The following is a 4,363-nucleotide window of genomic DNA, read 5'->3' as shown; positions in this document are numbered from 1 at the left end:
CGATGTGTTTCTTGCGAGTATCAAAATATGTGACTAATAAGTTTCGAATTTTTAAACCGCCAAGGAACCGTAAAACTTGGTATGTGACACAAATTTCAACTTGACATGTCTAACCGAGCGTGAGAAAAAGGGCTTTTAACAGCCGGACAGAGGGATGGACAACAAAGTGATATCCGCGTGGTTTGAGGCGCCACGTCACGGATTGCGCGGCCCCTCCGGTCGGAGGTTCGAGTCCTCCCTCGGGCATGGCTGTGTGTGTGTGTGTGTGTGTGTGTGTGTGTGTGTGTGTGTGTGTGTGTGTTGTTCTTAGCATAAGTATGTTAAAGTAGTGTGTAAGTCTAGGAACCAATGACCTTAGCAGTTTGGTCCGTTAGGAATTCAACACATGCACACAAAGAGATCCTGTAACCATTCCCTTATTACTGACTGACGCACGGAACGCCAAAAAACATTGGATAGAAGAGCTACAGGAATTTAATCAAGCAAAGTCAGAAATTAGCATTGCAAGCGCACATAGCACAATGGACGACTTGCCAGTCACCACTGACAATGTAAAAAGTAGTATTGATTAGCACTTTGAGTTAGCACTTTGATCGGAATTTATACATTCGCAATCAATTTCAATAAAATTTGTACTTCACTTCTTCTGGAAGAAGCCATCGATTCAACCCTCATCAAACAGTGAAGAATATATACAACGCTACAGATTCAACGTGACAGTTTCAGGGTAGTGCAGGTGTCCATATCTGTGCATAAGACCGTTAATCGTTCATTAACGAAGTTAACTTTTGCGAGTAACGGATTAACTTATACGTTAATTAAAAAACATTAAGGGCTCATTTAACTTTCGTTAACTTTCTTTGAGTCTGTTAATTAGGTACTTACTATTTGTGACAAAAATCACGCCACGCCATCCGCGAAGTTCTGATAAGTTCGGGTCTGTGGCTACGCTGGGACGCGCGAGTGCTGTTAACAATCGAGTGCGAGCGAGAATAACGTGATGTTGGCTGTTTCTTTATTTTTTTTTTTTTTTTGTTTACTGAGTTCGCGTTAAGAACTGCTTTTTGTTAATGGATTGGCTAGGTCCGCTACAATCTGTGGCCTCATTTAAGTGGTTGCGTTAGTTTTGTATCCAGATCGGGAGAACAAATACTTTTAGACCGTAAACAGTGCTAGCCTAAAAAATCAACAGTTAGGGCTCACAACAATTTTAAACAACATCTGTATTACGGGAGCACATTAGTCTCGGTACGTACACATTGAAGAAACAATGAAGGAGGGATCCGATGGAGGAAAGCCAAAAACAAAAGTCAATCTTGGGCATTCAGATAGCGACAGCGAAGCCAGTAGCAGTAATCCGCTTAAAAGAATACGACAGGGAAACACTGGAGAGTCTTTTGGCATTGCAGCAACTGGCATCAGTGTGTCTCAAGCTAGTATGGACCAATGCATACTAAACTTGTAGCCGATTTTCATCCAACGTTTTGATTGATATGACCGGAAATGTATGACAACGGTCGAATGGAAATAGTAAGAAAACGAATGGAAAAAGATGTACAAGAGGCTTTGAGCAACGAATCCGCCGAAACTTCAAAGGGCAGAGATATTAATGTCATGCGGCGGTGGCGAAAGCAGCAACAACGAAGACAAAGAGTTTTTTTTTTTTTACATTTGTCACTCAGTCGAAAGAGAAACATACTGGTAGCACATCTGTAAAACCTAAAGCCCAGAATCTAGTCAGAACGTGACTGGACATGAAATCAAACGACTGAGTCAACGATGCGATGTTTATTGGGTAACAGGTTTTATTTATTAATTATAAGAGCCCTATATTCTCGAGTGCTGCAGTCTAACGACGTTTTTTTCTGTGGGCGAAGATATTTTGTCTCCTAAACAAGCCTCGCTCTCGGATGAAAACTTTAACATGTTGACGTTCATGGAGGAAAATATGCATTTTACGTCAGATATTATCTGATTCTCCTGTGATCTAAACCGATAATTAAAGAATTATCTACGATGTCCTACCTAAACTTTACCAACCAAAACATTTTTATTTATGCAGCGGTAATAAGTTTGATTCGCTTGCTCATTTCACTTCACCAACAACGTAAGTTTTACAATTACGACTTAACGATTGACGATTAAGTGTAACCTCCTTTAAATCTCTTGTAAAGCAACACGTTAACGTTAAACGAATTTAGCTTTTTTACTAACGGATTAACGATCAGCGAAATTAACGCTTTGGTTAACGTTGCCCAGCTATGCAGGTGTCCCACTAACTCTGTCCCTTCTTCTTCCACAGATCTCTTTCCACACCTCTTCTTCTTCATTCCGTGCTTAATCTGTTAATTGCTAACAAGGGAACGTCCCCATCGCACCCCCCTCAGATTTAGTTATAAGTTGGCACAGTGGATAGGCCTTGATAAACTGAATTGAGAAAACAGGAAGAAGTTGTGTGGAACTGTGAAAAAATAAGCAAAATATACAAACTGAGTAGTCCATGGGCCATATAAGCAACATCATGGACAAAGTGTGCTTAGAAGCGCCGTGGTCCCGTGGTAGCGTGAGCAGCTGCTGAACGAGAGATCCTTGGATCAAGACTTCCCTTGACTGAAAATTTTACTTTCTTTATTTTTGCATATTATCTGTCCGTTCGTTCATTGACATCTCTGTTCACTGCAATAAGTTTAGTGTCTGTGTTTTGCGACCGCACTGCAAAACCGTGCGATTAGTAGACGAAAGGACGTGCCTCTCCAATGGAAACAGAAAACATTTGATCGTAAGGTCATAGGTCAACCGATTCCTCCACAGGAAAACACATCTGATATATTCTATACGACACGGGTGACGGCATGTGCGTCGCATGACAGGAATATGTTGTCGACCCACCTAACTTGTACACTTGGCGAGTGGGTAAAAAGATTCTTCTACCTTGCCCGATTTAGGTTTTCTTGTGGATGTGATAATCACTCCCAAAAAATTGATGAAAACATAAGTGTTTGTCACATAAACTGAAAATAAAAAATTAAAATTTACACTTGATGGAAGATTTGAACCTAGGACCTTTCGTTCTGCAGCTGCTCACGTTACCACGAGACCACGGCGCCCCTGCGTTCCTATCGTCCTTATTGTTGCTTATCTTCCCTTGAACTACTCGGTGTGTATATTTTGCTTATTTTTTCACAGTTCTACACAACTTCTTCCTGTTTTCTCAATTGATCTGTGTTCAGTTTTTCAAGGCCTATCCACTGTGCCAACTTATAACTAAATCTGAGGGGGGGGGGGGGTGCGATGGGGAGGTTCCCTTGTAAGAACCGTTTTTCAAATGCAACAAGTTTCTTTCTCTCCTTATTTTCAACTGTCCACCTTTCATTTCCACGCAATACTGTAATGCAGACGTACACTGAGCGCAGCCAAAAGGCTCAGTGTGGTAAAATGAAAATGAGCGCTTGGCGTCATTGGCCGGGAGGCCCCTTGCGGGGCAAGTCCGGCCGCCTTGGTGCAGGTCTTATTACATTCGATGCCACATTGCGCGACCTGCGAGCCAGATGGGGATGAAATGATGATGTAGACAGCACAACACCCAGTCCCCGAGCGGAGAAAATCGCCGACCCAGCCGGGAATCTAACCCGGGCCCGTAGGACAGTAATCCGTCACGCTGACCACATTTTTTTTAATATTTTTTTTTAGTTGATCTTATTTTGTTCTATGTTGTTCGTTGAATTTGTTCGGGGCAGACGTCCGATGACACCCGTTCAGGTTCTTCATTGATCCGTTCACTCAGTTTTTTTTTTTTTTTCTTACTACAGAGGGTAGCTAAACCTCTGAGCGAACACGCTGAGCTACCGTGCGGCAACCACTCAGCTGTCGGGGCGGACGGCTAAGTGTGGTGCAAACGTATGAATCAATGAAACAACCATGCCACAGAGACGAATACGTGCTTCCTACAGCCAACTGAGCGTGTCTGAAAGGGGTCAAATTGCGCCTTTGCGAGTGGCGGGGTGGTTCTTTAGGAGAACTACCACTCAAGTTGGACGTGCTGCGTCAGTTGAGCAACGGTGCTGGTCTCAATGGTCACGTGTACATTCTCACAGCCGTAGATGAGGTTCTGGATGTCCACGGAGCACGGACGTTCAGTAGGGTCGTCGTATTGTAAGGCCAGCAGTGGCAGACCTTACAGCTGCCACAGCACGGATATGAGGCTTGTGAGCCCAGACGTGTCAACACGAACTGTTGCGAACCGGTTATTAGCAGTAGGAGAATGGGCACCCGCACCTCTAGCCCGTCTTTCACTCACGCCACAGCTTAGACGTTTTTTGGCTCGACTGGTGCCGTCAGAGGATCACTTGGAACATGGAATGGC

Source organism: Schistocerca piceifrons, chromosome 2, assembly GCF_021461385.2.
Source record: "Schistocerca piceifrons isolate TAMUIC-IGC-003096 chromosome 2, iqSchPice1.1, whole genome shotgun sequence".
NCBI classification, from domain to species: Eukaryota; Metazoa; Arthropoda; class Insecta; order Orthoptera; family Acrididae; genus Schistocerca; species Schistocerca piceifrons.
This window is presented reverse-complemented; position numbering follows the sequence as displayed.